This window comes from Budorcas taxicolor, chromosome 17 (assembly GCF_023091745.1).
Source record: "Budorcas taxicolor isolate Tak-1 chromosome 17, Takin1.1, whole genome shotgun sequence".
NCBI lineage: Eukaryota > Metazoa > Chordata > Mammalia > Artiodactyla > Bovidae > Budorcas > Budorcas taxicolor.
Genome location: NC_068926.1, coordinates 54,521,499 through 54,542,309, shown reverse-complemented (window position 1 = coordinate 54,542,309; position 20,811 = coordinate 54,521,499). Strand labels below are relative to the sequence as shown.

Sequence of the window (20,811 nt, the reverse complement as noted above, 5' to 3'; positions counted from 1 at the left end):
TTTTGAAGCACAGAGATCATATCACTATCCTTGAATTTTTCTCTATCTCATATGTGTCTACACTTGCTTTACCGATATGGTTTTAGTTCCCTCAAGGCTATGGTTTTTCCTGTGGTCATGTATGGATGTGAGAGTTGGACTGTGAAGAAAGCTGAGCGCCGAAGAATTGATGCTTTTGAACTGTGGTGTTGGAGAAGACTCTTGCGAGTCCCTTGGACTGCAAGGAGATCCAACCAGTCCATTCTGAAGGAGATCAACCCTGGGATTTCTTTGGAGGGAATGATGCTAAAGCTGAAACTCCAGTACTTTGGCCACCTCATGGGAAGAGTTGATTCATTGGAAAAAACTCTGATGCTGGGAGGGATTGGGGGCAGGAGGAGAAGGGGACAACTGAGGATGAGATGGCTGGATGACATCACGGACTCAATGGACATGAGTCTGAGTGAACTCCGGGAGTTGGTGATGGACAGGGAGGCCTGGCGTGCTGCAATTCATGGGGTCACAAAGAGTCGGACACGACTGAGCGACTGAACTGAACTGAACTGAACTAGGATCTCTGAGCTACAGTTTTATGTCAGGAATGATATCTACCTCTAAGGGTTGTATACCAGGAGGTCGCCAGATAACTTCTGGTTGCTGTGTTGTGATTGTGATAAGAGAAACAGATGAACACTTAATAACTTTTTTACAGTCAAAAAAATGACAAAAATTAAATAGAATGATTTATAGGCCTTTAAAAAAAAAAACAAAGCAAATCTACTTTACCTGTACAAAAGGACTTGAAGACCACAAGACTCAGGGAAGCCCCTCAGTTATAAACTGCTGTATTTATAGAAGTATTCCAGACCAGGGATGTTGGTTATTACACCTTTGATACTTTATCTCCTTACAATTCAGAGGTGAATGTGAAAATACTTAAACATATCATGGTAATTACTCAAGACACATTTTTCAATTCAGAAGAATGTAAAACAATATATATATACCGAGATTATTAAATTTATATATTAATAGCAAAGCTAAATCATCAAAATGACATCTTTAGTACCTTCCAATGACATTGCAGAGAAAGTATCTAAAATATAACTGGATCAAATGTGTAATACAGATACTTCCAATTCTTTCCTACTGAGTATTGCTTTAACAACTACCTGAAATTCTGAATTGATGCCTTTGAACTGTGATGTTGGAGAAGACTATTGAGAGTCCCTTGGACTGCAAGGAGATCCAACCAGTATATCCTAAAGGAAATCAGTCCTGAATATTCATTGGAAGGACTGATGTTGAAGCTGAAACTCTATACTTTGGCCACCTGATGCAAAGAACTGATTCATTTGAAAAGACCCTGATGCTGGGTAAGATTGAAGGCAGGACAAGAAGGGGACAGCAGAGGATGAGATGGTTGGATGGCATCACTGACTCAATGGACATGAGTTTGAGTAAGCTCTGGGAGTTGGTGATGGACAGGGAAGCCTGGTGTGGTGCAGTCCATGGGGTTGCAAAGAGTTGGACGGACTGAGCGACTGAGCTGAACTGAACTGAAATTCTGGGCCACTTTTAATAACTGATGTAAAGTGATGTAATGCTTCTGTGTTATTTTTGCCATGCCACTCGGCATGTGAGATCTTTGCTCCTTTGCCAGGAATCAGTCCCATGCTCTCTGCATTTGGAAGCACAGTCTTAACTACTGGACCACCAGGGAAGTCCCAATACTTCCCTTTAAAAAACAACACAAAAAAGGTTTTCCAAATCTTCATCTTCAGTTCAGTTCAGTTGCTCAGTCATGTCCGACTCTTTGTGACCCCATGAATCACAGCACACCAGGCCTCCCTGTCCATCACCAACTCCTGGAGTTCACTCAGACTCATGTCCATCGAGTCCGTGATGCCATCCAGCCATCTCATCCTCGGTCGTCCCCTTCTCCTCCTGCCCCCAATCCCTCCCAGCATCAGAGTTTTTTCCAATGAGTCAACTCTTCCCATGAGGTGGCCAAAGTACTGGAGTTTCAGCTTTAGCATCATTCCTTCCAATGAATATTCAGGACTGATCTCCTTTAGGATGGACTGGTTGGATCTCCTTGCAGTCCAAGGGACTCGCAAGAGTCTTCTCCAACACCACAGTTCAAAAGCATCAATTCTTCGGCGCTCAGCTTTCTTCACAGCCCAACTCTCACATCCATACATGACCACAGGAAAAACCATAGCCTTGACTAGGCGGACTTTTGTTGGCAAAGTAATGTCTCTGCTGTTCAATATGTTATCTATGTTGGTCATAACTTTTCTTCCAAGGAGTAAGTGTCTTTAATTTCATGGCTGAAGTCACCATCTGCAGTGATTTTGGAGCCCACCAAAATAAAGTCTGACACTGTTTCCACTGTTTCCCCATCTATTTCCCATGAAGTGATGGGACCAGATGCCATTATCTTCATTTTCTGAATGTTGAGCTTTAAGCCAACTTTTTCACTCTCCACTTTCACTTTCATCAAGAGGCTTTTTAGTTCCTCTTCACTTTCTGCCATAACGGTGGTGTCATCTCATATCTGACGTTATTGATGTTTCTCCCGGCAATCTTGATTCTAGCTTGTGCTTCTTCCAGTCCAGCATTTCTCATGGTGTACTCTGCATATAAGTTAAATAAGCAGGGTGACAATATACAGTCTTGACGCACTCCTTTTCCTATTTGGAACCAGTCTGTTGTTCCATGTCCAGTTCTAACTGTTGCTTCCTGACCTGCATATAGGTTTCTCAAGAGGAAGGTCAAGTGGTCTGGTATTCCCATCGCTCTCAGAATTTTCCACAGTTTCTTGTGATCCACACAGTCAGGGCTTTGGCATAGTCAATAAAGCAGAAATAGATGTTTTTCTGGAACTCTCTTGCTTTTTCCATGATCCAGCGGATGTTGGCAATTTGATCTCTGGTTCCTCTGCCTTTTCTAAAACCAGCTTGAACATCTGGAAGTTCACAGTTCATGTATTGCCGCAGCCTGGCTTGGAGAATTTTGAGCATTACTTTACTAGCATGTGAGATGAGTGCAACTGTGTGGTAGTTTGACTTCTAAATCCAGGATGACTTGTTTTTAAATCTTCTCTTGACTTCCAGGTCTCCACTTTCTTTTCTATTCCTTAATATCTGTCAATCACATTGTCCTATTTGCTGCTTTGAATTTTTAGGCTGTTGGATTAAATTTTTATAAAGTGCCCTTCAGTTCTAACATTTTTGTGTGTATGGTTTGGGAAATGATCTCACCATCCCCTTTCAAACGAAAACACTCTATAGGTGGTTCAGAAGTAATTTTATGACATCTTACACAGTCAAAATGAGGGCTGTGTCAACTGAGATCCATTTTGCAAACCTTGAAAACACTGAAACTTTTCATTTCACAGGTGACCCATTTCTGCCAGTTTTTTTTCATCTTTCAACCTAAAGGATCCTTTCTCCCTCCCTTCTCCCATGGTCTTGGCAGGTTCCCTCATTAAGATAGAAGGACACAAAGAAGGGCCAAGATCTATTTCCATATTTTGTCCCAAACTGCAGCTTTTGGGTTGTGCGTAAATGTTTGTGATTTAAAATGTCCATCTGTTTCCCTAGAATTATTGGCATTCTCAATTCCTTATAGTCTGTGCCAATGTTGGGAGGATTGAAAACAATTTCAGCTTTTTGGAATTCTGCACTTGGAAGCTGCCACATATGAGAAGCCTGAAAAAACAAAGATAGGAGTAGCTCAATGGAAAAATAGCTGAGGCTAACTTCATATAGCAGGGATAACCCCTCTGTCTTGGTCTTTGGTGTGGTTTGGGGTGAACTGACTCATTATTTTTGCTAAAGTCATGGCTTCTAATCTGTCTAAAATTAAGTATCCATTTTTGCCTATATTAACTATATCCACCCATCTTTATTCATCTGAGCCAAATATTTTACAAATAGGGGTGCAGAATCATTAATTCTTATAAAGGGATTTCTTAGAACAACACAAGATCAAGGCTGTGTGAGGACAAAGGACTTACTCTATTGTTTTTGACCGAAGTGAACAGCTCAAGCAATTCATTTCTAAATTAACATCCAGAAGAAAAGAAATCTCGCTTCTCTCCTCCTCCTGTTCCCACGTGCCTTGTCAACCACCAGATACTATTCTTATTCTTCAAATGTTTTCTGAAACATTATGGGGGCAGAAGGGCTGTTTGAGCAGGCTCCACATTCTTGAAAAGTCTCAAATTTACAAGTTTGACCTTTTCTGAAAATGAAATAATAAATACGGTCACAGACATACACTGACAAAAATGAAACAATTCTTTGTTTACCAGACAACTGTAAACTTGCATCCTATTATTGGACCATACTGCAGTTTTAAGAAGTTAATCGGCTTTTTAAGAACACCTTTAAAAATTTTCAGATTGAAACATTTCAATCACAATGAAAACATTTCTTTCAATCACAATAAAAATATTTCAATCACAATAAAAACATTTTAATCATAAGACCACTATACGCTGCACCAAGATCAGATTTGACATTTTCCCACATTTACTCCACATTTCTTTTTAGTAAGTTTTTTTTTAACTAATTAATTTTAACTGGGGAATAATTACATTACCATATTGTGGTGGTTTTTGCCATACATCGACCTGAATCAGTCACAGGTGCACATGTGTTCCCCCATCCTGAACTCTCCTCCCACCTCCCTCCCCACACCATCCCTCTGGGTTGTCCCAGAGCACCAGTTGAGTGCCCTGCTTCAGCATAAAACTTGCACTGGTCATCTATTTTACATATGGTAATATACATGTTTCAATGCTATTCTCTCAAATCATCCCACCCTCACCTTCTCCCACATAGTCCTCTGGACAGTTTTATTGAGCAATAATTTATATGCAGTTTTTTATACACAGGTTTTCTCATGCATCAATATACAGTTTTTTTGGTTTACAGTTTTCTGATTTTTAACTAACACATACAGTCATGTAACAACCACAATTGAGAAAATATTTGTATATGACGTAAGGTAAGGGTCTAATTTCATTCTTTTGCATGTAGATATCCAGTTTTCCCAACACCATTTATTGAAGAGACTATCTTTTCCCCATTATATAGTCCTGGTTCCATTGTTAAAAAAATAATTTGGCCAGGGGTTCTTTCAATTCATTCCTTTCTGTTGCTAACAAGTATTTCATAATGGGGGCTTCCCGGTGGCTCAGATGTTAATAGGTAGCGTTAGTAGGCCTGCGTTGGATCTCTGGGTTGGGAGGATCCCCTGGAGGAGGGCATGGCAACCCACTCTAGTATTCTTGCCTAGAGAATTTCATGGATAGAGTGAGATTCCTGGGTTGTCTGGTGAGTAGATATTTAATTTTATAAGAAACTGCCCAACTTTTTCCTAGAGTGCCTACATTCTGCATGCCCACGAGAGCAAAGTTTGAGATTTCCATTTACTCCCCAGGCTCCTGACAACTTGGTATGATCAGTTTTGTTTTCAATTTCATTTTTAGTTGTTCTAAGAATTATGTGGCAGTATCTCATTGAAGTTTTATTAGTCGACTTTTAATAAATACAGTCATCTTGTAATGACACATTTACATGGCATTTTAACCATGGGGTGTAAAAAAGAAATTGTTAAATATTAAATGAAGGACTGAATTCTTCATTTTTTTGTAAACAAAGAGCCTCAAAAAATGGAAGTGAGCTGACCTCTTGGCACCACTTAGGGACAATCCTCTCCCCTCCCCCACTTCTGTTTCTGTTTCCGTGTTGTAAACATGTTTTCATTGTCCTCCCCAGGATCTGTAGGTAGTTCCCTTTTCATCCACCCCTTATTGGCAGCCTGTGAGTAAATTCTTCTTGAGCCCTGAACCTGCTTCATTTTGCCCCATCATGGGGTCAGGCATTTTCTGCTACAGCTTGTTTAAAGCTTTTACCTCATGTTAACCCGAATTTGTTGGCAAGAACATGGAGACCAAAGAAAAGCAAATACAAGACTGGGTAAGTCTGTGTCAAAATCACCAACCTCACACTGTTAGAGTATGTTTTCCATGCCCCAAATCAGAACCTGTGGCTTGACAAGTGTGCACATAGTTAGGAAGATAATTTAAAAATTGGAATGTCCTAGAAACGTCAGAATTATTGTAGTCATACGTGCTGTGTTAAGTCAGTTGTGTCCGACTCTTTGTGACACCATATACTGTAGCCCGCCAGGCTCCTCTGTCCACGGTGATTCTCTAGGCAAGAATACTTCAGTAGGTTGCCGTGCCCTCCTCCAGGGGATCTTCCCAACCCAGGGGTCGAACCCAGGTCTGCCGAATTGCAGGAGGATTCTTTACTGTCTGAGCCACCAGGGAATCCCCAAAATACTGGAGTGGGTAGCCTATCCCTTCTCCAGGGGAATTTCCTGACCCAGGAACCAAACCAGGGTCTCCTGCACTGCAGGTGAATTCTTTGCCATCTGAGCTACCAAGGAAGCCCAACTATTGTAGTCATAGTTATGAAAAATCTGGATGATATTTAACCCTAAATTCAAACTCCCAGAATCTCCATCTCTACATTGTAGGCAGTTTATTTAGAGGGGAAGGAAAGATAGCCAGATGAGAAAAGATGAAGTTTAACTAGGTCAGTTTGGACAAAGACTCAGACTGATACCTCTTTTAGTAGAGAGGGCTTCCCTGGTGGCTCAGACAGAATTTGCCTGCATTGCAAAAGACCTGGGTTCAATCCCTGGGTCAGGAAGATTCCCCTGGAGAAGGAAATGGCAATGTGCTCCAGTATTCTTGCCTGGAGAATTCCATGGAGAGAAGAGCCTGGTGGGCTACAGTCCATGGGTTTGCAAAGATTTGGACATGACTGAGCGACAAACATCTTTGGTAGAGATCGTTTGTGAATTCCTTAAAACAAATAATGAAAGTCCATCCAATGTAAATCCAGCTGCAGGTTCTCCCTCAGAGGGCAACTGCTTACCCTAGTGAGATAATAAAAGATCAGTCATATTTTAATTTCTGTCTCCTTCTAACATGAATCAACCTAAAATTTTCCTCTTAAAATGTTCTCTGCAAGACCTAAGAAGCTGGTAATTATAACACTTTCTGGGGAAGAGGAGGAAAAGAGAGTTAATCTTTGATCTGTTTTGCATGTATTGCTTTTCACTTAATAACTAAAATGTGGGGGCCACGCTTCAAGGCTTTGTTTCCCAACCGGGGACTGAACCCCAGGCCCCACCAGTGACAGCAATGAATCCTAACCACTGGACCACCAGGGAATTCCCAATAACTTATTTTCAAATTAAATGAGCACAACAATAAAACAAATTTAAAAACATGTTCTCTCTCTTAATCACATCATCCCTATATTCCATTAGGTTGAGCATTTGGAAAATAAGGCACAAATCCTTTCCTCCTGCCAGCCTTGCCCCGCACCCACTGCTCAGACTAGACTTGAAAGCACATTTTAAATCTTGTGAACATTTTTCAAATCTTAAAAAAAAATCAGACTCAAACGAATTGTGTAGCCTTCAGTCTGTGGGGTTGCAAAGAGTTGGACATGACTGAGCAACTTCGCTTTCCATTGCTTTACTGTAAGAGCTGCTTACTTTGAGGCATCAGTGAAAATACATTTCACTTTCCTTGAAATTTTTTAAAGGGATGGCACAGGGAAACAAGTTGGTCTGCCTTGATGATGTCTGTTGGTCAATTGATCATACTGACCTTGGGTTTTGACATTTCAGAAAGAAACTCTTTCCAGGTCAGCCCAGGATTCTTGGGAAATAGCAAGCAGATTGTCCATTGATCAAGAGAAATCCATTTATTGCTCTTACTTAATCTTCAGATTTCACCTCCTCCAAGAGGCCCTCCTACCTGACCCACCAAGGAGGCAGACCTTCACAAATTTAGTTGCAAGACCAGGCTGTTATTCTTGTTCCATCCTTTATGAGCTGGGTGACCTTGAGCAAGCTAAATAACCTCTATGACAAAATCCATCATACTGATGTTTCCAATTGAAATCAAGACTAGAGGGCTTTTATTTAACTGTATCGACTACACATGTTATTTTGTTTCTCCCACACCATAGAGCTTGGTTCTCAAAAACTTCAACATAATTTATTATTTGCTTTGGTCCAAAATACATTTAGCATACTGCTAAGTCTAAGAATAACAATACCAATACTACCATCAAATATATCATTATTTTTTTATTCTGATTTTTTTAGCTGCACGCTTTCATCTAATACCTCTGTTTTTAGTGTGTTACCTCACTTCCATCCTTTTCTCTGACTGTGATCTCTGAACTTAGAGCTATCATGTTTCAAATTCTCCAAAGAATAATCTTTGCAGGGATAGGAACAAGGAGTCACAGGAGGGAATCTGGGGTTGACAGCTCCTATTACATATATACAATTAATGACCTGCTTTCAGGGGAATTGCCTGGTTGTCCAGTGCGTAGGACTCTGCACTTTCTCTGCCAAGGGTCTCATGTTACTCCTCACTGACTTTCTCCTCCATAAGATCTAGGGTTTTTTCCACTCAGCTAAATCATCCATCCACTTTCTATCTTCCAGAAAGGATCTAACATCTCTCCTGAGCAATCATCTTCTCTCCTGTTGTCTGCGGGCTCACACCCTGGATCCCTTTTCTACCATTTTAATACTGTTTCAGGGGCAGCAGAGATGCTCGCATGGGTTTCGTTCACCACGCTTCTACATGTTTTCTCTAAACAGTTTCCATACCAGGCGTAGAGAGGTAGTGCAGTGAAAGGATTAAGTGCACTCATTCTGAAGCCACGATCTTCAGGTTCAAATCCCTAGTTTTGCCAGCTTCTGTGTAACTCAGTCATACTTTCTGTGCTTAGATTCCTCATGTATAAGATGGAGATAATGGTGAAGTGAAAGTTGCTCAGTCGTGTCTGACTCTTTCCATGGACTACATAGTCCATGGAATTCTCCAGGCCAGAATACTGGAGCGGGTAGCTTTTCCCTTCTCCAGGGGATCTTCCCAACCCAGGGACTGAACCCAGGTATCCCACATTGCGGGCAGATTCTTTACCAGCTGAGCCATAAGGGAAGCCCAAGAATACTGAACTGGGTAGCCCATCCCTTCTCCAGGGGATCTCCCTGACTCAGGAATTGAATTGGGGTCTCCTGCAAGCAGGCGGAGTCTTTACCAACTGAGTTATCAGGGAAGCCCAGAGATAGTGGTACCTACTGCAAAACTGTGTGTGAGGGATGGCCCTGGGAACTTATTAAGCACTCCAAAGGTTTTAAATGTTATTAAAGAAAGGGTACAGGTTTCCACAATCAGAAAGAGCAAAATGACATTGATTAATTCTGCCTTAAACGAAAGGAGAAAAAATTGATTCTCTCCCAATCCTGCCTGGAAGTTGACAGCATTTTCCTCAGGATTTAGCAGTTCTGAATCTTGCAGTTTCATTTTTTCCCTGCAGGTGGCAGCCTTCATCACCAAAACTTTGTTCCGCATATAGAGCTGACACTGAGGGGAAAACAAACCCTCTACCTTCAGTGTTTCATTGGATCTATCATTCAATCAATAAATATATTATTGAGCATCTACCATGTGCCAGGAACCAGGGGAAAAGCAGTGGTCAGGTGCACACTATTGTTGCCTTTTCAAAACTTGCTGTTTGCAACAGCTGTAGAACTTAATTTCAAAGAAGCTGAGTGGACATCCCAAGAAAACTTTCCATATAAATGTACTACTACTATAGGTAAAACCTTAACTCTGAGACAGAGTGCTCTGTTGAACAAAATGACCCTGTAAAGGAGGTTTTCATAAACTCCACTATCAAAGAAATGGGTTGGGAGGCTAAGGGGCATTGAGATCAGTCACCAGTGCACAAAGAGGGTATTGGGGTGTTCAAGTGGGTAGATGGAAGAGCTTAGGAATTACAGGCCAGAGATGACAACTCTCCTATTGTCCCCAATTTTTAAGCCAAACATCTTTCTTTAAAGAAAAATTAGCCATAATTTGCAAATAAGACCAAGATAGGGCAGTGTAGTTCTTGCCATGTCATGGAGGACATTGTTTAACAAGCTCACCCTAGTATTAATTCTCTAGAAGGAGCTGGCAAACCTTTTCTGTAAAGGTCTGAGATAGTAAATATTTTAGGCTTTGGGGCTATATACTCTATCAACGACTTAGCTCTGTTATCATAGTACTGCAAAAGCAGCCTTACACAGTCAGTTCGGTTCAGTCACTCAGTCATGTCCGACTCTTTGTGACCCCATGCACTGCAGCACACCAGGCTTCCCTGTCCATCACCAACTCCCAGAGCTTACTCAAACTCATGTCCATTGAGTCGGTGATGCCATCCAACCATCTCACCCTCTGTTGTCCCCTTCCTGTCCTGCCTTCAATCTTTCCCAGCATCAGGGTCTTTTCAAACGAGTCAGTTCTTCGCATCAGGTGGCCAAAATATTGGCGTTTGAGCTTCAGCATCAGTCCTTCCAGTGAACATTCAGGACTGATCTCCTTTAGGGTGGACTGTCTGGATCTCCTTGCAGTACAAGGGACCTTCAAGAGTCTTCTCCAACATCACAGTTCAAAAGCATCAGTTTTTCGGTACTCAATTTTCTTTATGGTCCAACTCTCACATCCATACATGACTACTGGAAAAACCATAGCTTTGATTAGACAGACCTTTGTTGGCAAAGTAATGTCTCTGCTTTTTAATATGCTGTCTAGGTTGGTCATAGTTTTTCTTCCAAGGAGCAAGCCTTACACAATAGGTAAGCAAATGAACGTGGTTGTGGTCCAATAAAACTTACTATAAATGCAAGCAACAGAGTCAGATTTGGCCCACTGGCCATATATGCAAACCAAGGAATGTATCTTTGTTTTCTTCGCTATTTACTTTTTATTAAAGGCTCAGATTTTTGACTGTTTTAAATTCCAAAGTATTTCTTTCCAGTATGAAAAAGGACCAGAGATTAATCAGTTTAGCATTTAAGACTCCTCCTTCTTCAAATATCTACTTCCTCAAAATGCTCTCTGAACCAGCTTTTCCATCTTACTGTTTCCTCTTTAACAAGTTGAATAAATTTTTGACATGTGATTGCCCTCTATTTGAATGAGTCATGTTTCAACGTTGTTGTTTGTTGTACTTTTGTTGTTCCCTAGTAATTAGCAATAAAACCTGTTACCTAAGAGCGCTGTGTTACCATGAAGAGTAGCAAGGAAAGAAAGAATTTAGGAACTGCATCTCATCTTGTGGCCAAACTCACAAGACAGAGGAGGGAAACCCCCTACAAATGGGAACAGAGTTTTTGAGCCTTTAGTGCTTGTGTGCTTAGTTGCTTAGCCATGTCCAACTCTTTGAGACCTTATGTACTGTAACCCGCCAGGCTCCTCTGTCCATGGGATTATTTCAGGCAAGAATACTGGAGTGGGTTGCCATTTTCCTCCTCCGGGGAATCTTCCCCACCCAGGGACTGAACCCGAGCCTCCTATGAATTTCTTGCATAGCAGGCGAATTCTTTACCTGAGGGTCTAGCAGGGAAGCCCTTTTGAGCCTCTGGCAAAGAATTAAGAGCCAAGATAACTTCCTCCCAAATTCCTCTCCCCTCAGCCCAAATAAGGCTTAATTCCTCATACTTCCAAAAATGGACTATGGGAGGAATCCTTCTGTCTTTTCCAGTCTGAGTTGATCTCTAGGATTTCACTTCCACATATCAGTACTGAAGTCCTGGCCTCCTCAAATTGACATTTTTATTTTCTGTTTTTGTCCCTGAACCTTGAGGGAATCTTAATTCCCTGACCAGTGATCAGTCCTATGTCCCCCGAAAAAGAAACACACAGTCCTGCCTGTTGAACTGCCAGGGAATTACCTCACACTGACTTTCTAAAACAAGCCCCACACTGAGGTGTTATGGACTGAATGCTGGTGTCCCTCCAAATTTGAATGTTGCAGAGGAACCTATTTGCAAAGCAGAAAGAGACACACAGACATAGAGAACAAATGTATAGACACCAAGGTGGGAAAAGAGGGATAGGATGAATTGTGAGCTTGGAATTGATTGTCAAGATTGGGATTGATTGTTGTTTTAGTCACTAAATCGGGTCTGACTCTTTGCAGCCCCGCCAGGCTCCTCTGTCCATGGGATTTCCCAGGCAAGAATACTGGAGTGAGTCGCCATATCCTTCTCCAGAGGATCTTCCCGACTTGGCAATCAAACCCACGTCTCCTGCATTTGCAGGCAGATTTTATAAAATAGATAACTAATGAGAACCTACCATATAGCACAGGGAACTCTACTAAATGCTCTGTGGTGACAGAGAGGGGATATATATATCAGTTCAGTTCAGTTCAGTTCAGTCGCTCAGTCGTGTCCCACTCTTTGCGACCCCATGAACCGCAGCACGCCAGGCCTCCCTGTCCATCACCAACTCCCAGAGTTCATTCAGACTCACGTCCATCTAGTCAGTGATGCCATCCAGCCATCTCATCCTCAGTCGTCCCCTTCTCCTCCTGCCCCCAATCTCTCCCAGCATCAGAGTCTTTTCCAATGAGTCAATTCTTCGCATGAGGTAGCCAAAGTACTGGAGTTTCAGCTTCAGCATCATTCCCTCCCATGAAATCCCAGGGCTGATCTCCTTCAGAATGGACTGGTTGGATCTCCTTGCAGTCCAAGGGGGTCTCAGGTGTTTTCTCCAACACCACAGATCAAAAGCATCAGTTCTTTGGCGCTCAACCTTCTTCACAATCCAATTCTCACATCCATACATGACTACTGGAAAAACCATAGCCTTGACTAGATGGACCTTAGTCGGCAAAGTAGTGTCTCTGCTTTTGAATATGCTATCTAGGTTGGTCATAACTTTTCTTCCAAGGAGTAAGCATCTTTTAATTTCATGGCTGCAGTAACCATCTGCAGTGATTTTGGAGCCCTCCCAAAATAAAATCTCTCAGTGTTTCCACTGTTTCCCCATCTATTTCCCATGAAATGATGGAACCAGATGCCATGATCTTCGTTTTCTGAATGTTGAGCTTTAAGCCAACTTTTTCACTCTCCTCTTTCACTTTCATCAAGAGGCTTTGGAGTTCCTCTTCACTTTCTGCCATAACGGTGGTGTCATCTGCATATCTGAGGTTAGTGATATTTCTCCCGGCAATCTTGATTCCAGCTTGTGTTTCTTCCAGTTCAGCGTTTCTCATGATGTTTTCTGCATATAAGTTGAATAAGCAGGGTGACAATATACAGCCTTGACATACTCCTTTTCCTATTTGGAACCAGTCTGTTGTTCCATGTCCAGTTCTAACTGTTGCTTCCTGACCTGCATACAGATTTCTCAAGAGGCAGGTCAGGTGGTCTGGTATTCCCATCGCTCTCAGAATTTTCCAGTTTCTTGTGATCCACACAGTCAAAGGCTTTGGCATAGTCAATAAAGCAGAAATAGATGTTTTTCTGGAACTCTCTTGCTTTTTCCATGATCCAGCGGATGTTGGCAATTTGATCTCTGGTTCCTCTGCCTTTTCTAAAACCAGCTTGAACATCTGGAAGTTCACAGTTCATGTATTGCTGCAGCCTGGCTTGGAGAATTTTGAGCATTACTTTACTAGCATGTGAGATGAGTGCAATTGTGCAGTAGTATGAGCATTCTTTGGCATTGCCTTTCTTTGGGATTGGAATGAAAACTGACATTTACCAGTCCTGTGGCCACTGCTGAGTTTTCCAAATTTGCTGGCATATTGAGTGCAGCACTTTCACAGCATCATCTTTCAGGGTTTGAAACAGCTCAACTGGAATTCCATCACCTCCACTAGCTTTGTTCATAGTGATGCTTTCTAAGGCCCATTTGACTTCACATTCCAGGATGTCTGGCTCTAGGTGAGTGATCACACCATCGTGATTATCCGGGTCATGAAGATCTTTTTTGTACAGTTCTTCTGTGTATTCTTGCCACCTTTTCTTAATATCTTCTGCTTCTGTTAGTTCCATACCATTTCTGTCCTTTATCGAGCCCATCTTTGCATGAAATGTTCCCTTGGTATCTCTAATTTTCTTGAAGAGATCTCTAGTCTTTCCCATTCTGTTGTTTTCCTTTATTTCTTTGCATTTATTGCTGAAGAAGGCTTTCTTATCTCTCCTTGCTATTCTTTGGAACTCTGCCTTCAGATGCTTATATCTTTCCTTTTCTCCTTTGCATATAGCTGATTCACCTTGCTGTAGAGCAGATCCTAACACAACATTGTAAAACAACTGCTGCTGCTGCTAAGTCGCTTCAGTCGTGTCCGACTCTGTGCGACCCCATAGACGGCAGCCCACCAGGCTTCCCCGTCCCTGGGATTCTCCAGGCAAGAACACTGGAGTGGGTTGCCGTTTCCTTCTCCAATGCATGAAAGTGAAAAGTGAAAGTGAAATCGCTCAGTCGTGTCTGACCTTCAGCCACCCCATGGACTGCAGCCTTCCAGGCTCCTCCATCCATGGGATTTTCCAGACAAGAGTACTGGAGTGGGGTGCCATTGCCTTCTCCGTGTAAACCACTAAACACCAATAAAATAAAATAAATTAATATATTTAAGCCCTTACCCCAGTGTGATTGTAATCAGTGGTAAGGCTTTGGGAATGTCATTGAAATTAAATGAGGTTATAATGATGTGGCTCTAATCTGATAGGGCTGTGTTCCTTATAAGAAGAGGGCTGTGTGCCAGGTGAACACACGGTGAGTGAGAAGGTAGCCAGCTGTCTGCAAGCCAGTAAGAGAGCTCTCATCAGAACCCAAGCATACTGGCACCCTGTTCTCAGACATTTTTCTTCCAGAACTGAGAAAATAATTTGTTGTTTAAGCCACCCAGTCTATGGTATTTTCTTATGGCAGCCTGGGCTAAGACATCTCCAAACTTATTCCAGCCCAGGACATTTGCATTTGCTCTGCCCTCTGCCTGGAATGGGCTTCCCTGATGGTTCAGATTGTAAGAAATCTGCCTGCCATACAGGAAACCCAGGTTCGATCCTTGGGTGGGAAGATCCCCTGGAGAAGGCAACAGCAACCCACTCCAGTATTCTTGCCTGGAGAATCCCATGGACAGAGGAGCCTGGCTGGCTACAGTCCATAGGGTCACAAAGAGTCGGACACAACTGAGCGACTAACACACACACCGGCCTGAATGCCCTTCCTCCAGAACTTTACATGGCTGGCTGTTCTTCTCAAATTTTCACTTAAGTCTCTTTCCTGCATTGGGAAGCAAAGTCTTAACCACTGATCACTAGCAAAATCTCTTTAAGTATTTTTTTTAATAGTGTCTTTTACTGTGCAGACGCTCTAATCATTGCTTAAAAATGTTAATTGTGGTAAAACATGCATGACATAAAATTTAAGACAGCATTTTAAAAAGTGTACGGTTCAGTGCCATTAAGTACATTCACACTGTTGTGCAACCATTACAATCATCCATCTCCAGAACTGTTTTCATCTTGCAAAACTGAAACTCTGTACACATTAAACAAGAACTCTCTATTCCCTCTGCCCTCCAGCTCCAGGAAATCACCATTCTACTTTCTGTCTGTATAAATCTGACTCCTCTAGCTTGCTGCCTCATAAAAGCACAATCATATAGCATTTGTCTTTTTTTGGTTCTGGCTTATTTCACTTACCATAATGCCCTCAAAATTCATCCATCTTATAACATGGGTCAGAATTTCCTTCCTTCTTAAAAAAGAATAATATTCCACCATGCTGCTAAGTCGCTTCAGTCGTGTCCGACTCTGTGCGACCCCAAGGATGGCAGCCCACCAGGCTCCCCTGTCCCCGGGATTCTCCAGGCAAGAACACTGGAGTGGGTTGCCATTTCCTTCTTCAATGCATGAAAGTGAAAAGTCAACGTGAAGTCGCTCAGTCGTGTCCGACCCTTAGCGACCCCATGGACTGCAGCCTACCAGGCTCCTCCGTCCATGGGATTTTCCAGGCAAGAGTACTGGAGTGGGGTGCCATCGCCTTCTCCGAATATTCCACCATATGTATTATCAATTTTTTGTTTATCAGTTCACCCATCAGGGGAAGATTGGGTTGCTTCCACCTTTTGACTATTGTGAATTATGTTGTTATGAACCTAGGTATATAAATATCTGCTTGAATCCCAGCTTTCAATTCCTTCAGGTATATATATATACAAAAGTGGAGTTGTTATATCACATGGTAATTCTGCTTCAACTGAGGAACTAGCATACTGATTTGCACAGAGTCTGAACCATTTTACATTCCCACCAACAGTGCACAAGAGTTCCAGTTTTCCCACAGCCTTGATAACATTTGCTATTTTCTGGGGGGGTTTTGTTTGTTCATTTGTTTTTTAAAATAGTAACCATGATAATGGAGAAAGACTCTTGAGAGTCCCTTGGACTGCAAGGTTATCAAACCAGTCAATCCTATAGGAAATCAATCCTGAATATTCATTGGAAGGACTGATGCTGAAGCTGAAGCTCTAACACTTTGGCCACCTGATGCGAAGAGTTAACTCATTAGAAAAGACCCTGATGTTGGGAAAGATTGAAGGCAGGAGGTGAAGAGGACGACAGAGGGTGAGATGGTTGGATGGCACCACCGACTCGATGGACATGAAGGGAGGCGGTGAAGGACAGGGAAGCCTGGTGTGCTGCAGTACACGGGGTCAAAAGGAATCGGACACCACTGAGCAAGTGAACAACAACAGTCCATCTTAATGGGTGATAGGTGATATCTCTTTGTGATTTTGATTTGCATTTCCCTGACAATTAGTGATGTCAAGCATCTTTTTCCTATGTTTGTTGGCCATTTGTATATATTCTTTGGAGAAATGTCTATTCAAATCCTTTCTCTGTTTTAAAATCTTTTTTATTGTTCTTGATTTATCAAAAAAGCAAGAGAGTTCCAGAGAAACATCTACTTTTGCTTTATTGACTATGCCAAAGCCTTTGACTGTGTGGACCACAACAAACTCTGGAAAATTCTTCAAGAGCTGGGAATACCAGACCACCTGACCTGCCTCCTGAGAAATCCGTATGCAGGTCAGGAAGCAACAGTTAGAACTGGACATGGAACAACAGACTGGTTCCAAATAGGAAAAGGAGTACGTCAAGGCTGTATATTGTCACCCTGCTTATTCAACTTATATGCAGAGTACATCACAAGAAACGCTGGACTGGAAGAAGCACAAGCTGGCATCATGATTGCCAGGAGAAATATCAATAACCTCAGATATGCAGATGACACCACCGTTATGGCAGAAAGCAAAGAAGAAATAAGAGCCTCTTGATGAAAGTGAAAGAGGAGAGTGAAAAAGTTGGCTTAAAGCTCAACATTCAGAAAATGAAGATCATGGCATGTGGTCCCAACACTTCATGGCAAATAGATGGGGAAACAGTGGAAACACTGAGAGATTTTATTTTGGGAGGGCTCTAAAATCACTGCAGATGGTGACTGTGGCCATGAAATTAAAAGACGCCTGCTCCTTGGAAGAAAAATTATGACCAACCTAGATAGCATATTCAAAAGCAGAGACATTACTTTGCCAACAAAGGTCCATCTAGTCAAAGCTGTGGTTTTTCCAGTAGTCATGTGTGGATGTGAGAGTTGGACTATAAAGAAAGTTGAGTGCTGAAGAATTGATGCTTTTGAACTGTGGTGTTGGAGAAGACTCTTGAAGGTCCCTTATACTGCAAGGAGATCCAACCAGTCCATCCTAAAGGAAATCATTTCTGAATATACATTGGAAGGACTGATGCTGAAGCTGAAACTCCAATATTTTGGCCACCTGATTGCAAAGAGCTGACTCATTTGAAAAGACCCTGATGCTGGGGAAGATTGAAGGTGGGAGGAGAAGGGGACGACAGAGGATGAGACGGTTGGATGGCATCACTGGCTCAATGGACATGAGTTTGAGTAAACTCTGGGAGTTGGCGATGGACAGGGAGGCCTGGTGTGCTGCAGTCCATGGGGTCGCAAAGAGTCAGACAACATTGAGCAACTGAACTGAGCTGAACTGAGTTATAGGAGTTTTTATATATTCTGGATGCATGTGTGCTGAGTCATAGCCAACTGTTTGCAACCTCATAGAATTTACCAGTCAAGAATACTGGAGCAGGTTGCCATTTCCTCCTTCAGGGGATCTTCCTGACCCAGGGAGCAAACTCTTGTCTCCTGCCTCTCTTGCACTGGCAGGCAGATTCTTTTACCACTAGTGCCAACAGGAAAGCTTATATATTCTGGATGTATGCCCCTTATCAGATATATCATTTGTGTATATTTCCTCCCATTCCATGGGCTGCCTTTTCAGCCTGTTGGTAATGTTCTTTGATGAACAGAAGTGGTTTTTTTAAATATAAATTTATTTATTTTAATTGGAGGTTAATTTGATGAACAGAAGTTTTAAATGTTGATGTAGTCTAGTATATCTATGTTCTTCTTTTGTTGCCTGTCCTTTTAGTAGTCGATATAGGAAGTCAAATCCAATAAAATGAAGCTTTCACCTATGTTTTCTTCTAGGAGTCTTAAAGTTCTAACTCTCATGCTTAGGTCTTTGATCCATTGTGAGAGAGTTTCAACTTTTAATGTAGTCAAATCCATTAAAATTTTCCCTAATAGCTTGTGTCATCATTTCTTATCAAAATATTCTATATTTTCTTCTAAAAGTTTTAAATACGTGCCCTTGCTATTGGCTTCTAGAATTTACTCTTGAGTATGGTGTGAGAGGGATCCAATTTAATTTTTTTCCCCAGAGGGATGGATTATCAATGTCCTTCCACCATTTAAAAATAATTTCTTCCCACAAATCTGTAATATTACCTCCATTCCCTCTCAAGATGGCACATGGGCATGAGTCTATTCACCCTCTCAATTTCTAATTAGATGAGCCTTCAAAATATCATTTCCTATGAATACTCTGGTGATCGAATGGTTAGGACTCCGAGGTTCCACTGCTGGGGACCCAAGTTCAGTCCCTGGTCAGGGAGTTGGGGAAATAAGATCCTGAAAGCTGTAAGGCACAGCCAAAGTAGAGGGGGAAGAGTTAAAATTATTTTAAAACTCATTTCCCTTTCATATCTGTATGGTCTGTCTACTAAAATCATAGTGTTAGCTTTTATAAATCTCTGATCTTTGGGGAGAGTAATCAGGGTGAAGATGGGAGCAAGGTGGAAGGGAAGACAGCTGAGCCCACAGAGAAAAGATCTCACAGGGCACAGGAAACCTGGGTGAAGTCAATTATACCAGCACTGAAAGAAAATTCCCAACAAAAGCAAGCAGTTTAAGGAGTACAAACATCCCCCACACCCCAGCCAATTCTTCTGGGACCAGGGATTTCATGGCCCAGAGTGGGCAACAGATGGGAGAAGATTTAAATCTGCCGTTACTTCTGCCTGTCTCATCTTCACATCTATGTGTCTGTTTCTCTTTAGTGTGATTGAAAATCCTGTTTGTTTTTTTTTTTAAATTCTTGCCTTCCTCAATTTAGTCAGCCAGTCTTCCTTTATTTGTCTTCTACTCTCCTACTAGTTCTGTTTTGGTAGCACAACAGAAGCTTTTTTTTTTTTAAGTGATATATTGGGGATTTCCCTGGTGGTCCAGTGGCTAGGACTCCATGCTCCCAAAGCAAGGAGCCTGGGTTCAAACCCTGGTCGGGGAACTGGATCCTGAGTATTGCAACTAAGACCTGGTGCAGCCAAATAAATAAATTAAATAACAAATTTTTAATTGGTATATTGGAGGTATATTTCACATATTAATTTCAAAATAATTTGCTATGTGTATATATTGCAAAATGATCACTACAATAAGTCTAGTTAACACCCAGCATCACACATGCTTACCAAAACAAAGTTTCTTGTGATGAGGGGTTTTAAGGTCCACTCTCAGCAACTGTCAACTATGTATGATGGAATCATATTTTTGAAAACAACCTCATTCTTCCTTGATTCCCTGAGCAAACCTGTTTCCCGGAGACAAAGTCTTCTGGGCATAAGCTTCTTGAGCTGCCTTTTCAGCTTTTGGATTTTCATTAGTTTTCTCTACCTCAACCCACAAAGAAGCATATCTCCTGTATAAGGGTGCTGTTCTATTAATTTGTTTTCTCTAACAAAGTGCACCCCCATTCTGCAGGGCAACTCAGCCTGGGCTCCCCAATCCAAAGCCATGATCAAGGCTTATGCAATAGACAAATCAGAACAAATGTGGGCTCCCAGGAGTGGGGTGAACCTTACCAGCATGTACCAAACGGAGTCAAGAGATGAGTTCCTTCATCCCTTCACAGGTTCTGGTCATGACCCTGAATGAAGTTCAAAATGACCTATAGAAGAACAGCTTCGCAGATTCCACCTACTCCCTGGGTTCACGCTGTAAAAAGGCTACAATCTCACCAACAAGAGCTCCCTTGACTCTGTACAATTTCATCACCTTTGCTATTTAAAATCCAGCCCGAAGCTTTGCCGAAGACATAATACAAGAAGCAAAAATCATCTACCCAAGAGAGCAAAGCTAAAGCTCTGTCCTCTTTAAAGTAAGCCTTCCCTGGAACAGACAGGCTGTTTTCCCAGTAACGTAATCCCTGTCCCAGCCACCCACTGAGGTCAAAGCTATACTCACAGGGGTTAGGTCAAGGCCTGCCTGCCCCAGAGGCTCTCGTATTCAGGTCCCCACTACAACCGTAACTGTCCAGGTCAAGAATCCACTTGACCTACAATTACCTTTCAGCCTAAAGTCCTGACTACACCAGAAATCTGATCTCCATGTGTTATTTCAGCCCCCACATGTCAGCTTTCCTGCCCGCCTCTGAAGTTTTCTGATGAGAAAATAACATGTTGGGAGTTTACGGGGCGATAATTAATTGCTCCCTTCTTGGCCCTTCCAAA

The 20,811-nt window shown here is 42.0% G+C and overlaps 1 long non-coding RNA gene across 1 annotated transcript; it reads right to left on the bottom strand.

Moving 5' to 3' along the window:
* Positions 1-808: 808 nt before the first annotated feature.
* LOC128062259 (uncharacterized) lies at positions 809-20,448 on the bottom strand. Its single transcript, XR_008200812.1, has 3 exons — positions 20,164-20,448; positions 4,004-4,230; positions 809-3,695 (listed from the first exon to the last, which is right to left on the bottom strand). It is a non-coding gene; the product is annotated as an uncharacterized LOC128062259 (long non-coding RNA).
* Positions 20,449-20,811: the final 363 nt, after the last annotated feature.